General features: G+C 29.3%; 1 protein-coding gene across 2 annotated transcripts in view; it reads right to left on the minus strand.

Moving 5' to 3' along the window:
- The window catches only part of LOC103599209 (pancreatic triacylglycerol lipase-like), a 54,959-nt gene that overhangs the window by 29,406 nt on the left and 25,167 nt on the right, over positions 1 to 386 (minus strand). The gene's annotated exons all lie outside the window — the stretch shown is intronic.

The raw sequence follows: 386 nt of genomic DNA on the forward strand, positions 1-386 counted from the left end.
ACGTGTATGTTGACTCAGTAGCAGTTCATTTGCCATCAATGACTCATATTACTTTATTGTCATCTTTACTTTAATAAAATTTCAAACATGTTTTACTCACAATTGTTTTATAATTTCATAGATGACATCATTATATCATCTTATTTTAGCTGTTTTGTTGGTAGGATACTTTTTTACTGATTACCAATCAAAGTAAACATTAACAGTTTTCTCAGGAAATAGCAGAGAAAATTTAGAAACAGAATACTGAAATACATTAAGATGCGAGGGTGAGACAATTTCTTCCTTTTTATTATGACAGTACTCTACTCCCGTATAGTAATGAATAAAGAAACTCTTATGTTGATAACTTACATTATACGTGCACAGTGTTCCAACATTTAAGA

Source organism: Galeopterus variegatus, unplaced genomic scaffold (genome assembly GCF_000696425.1).
Source record: "Galeopterus variegatus unplaced genomic scaffold, G_variegatus-3.0.2 Scaffold2885, whole genome shotgun sequence".
In the NCBI taxonomy this organism is placed as follows: domain Eukaryota; kingdom Metazoa; phylum Chordata; class Mammalia; order Dermoptera; family Cynocephalidae; genus Galeopterus; species Galeopterus variegatus.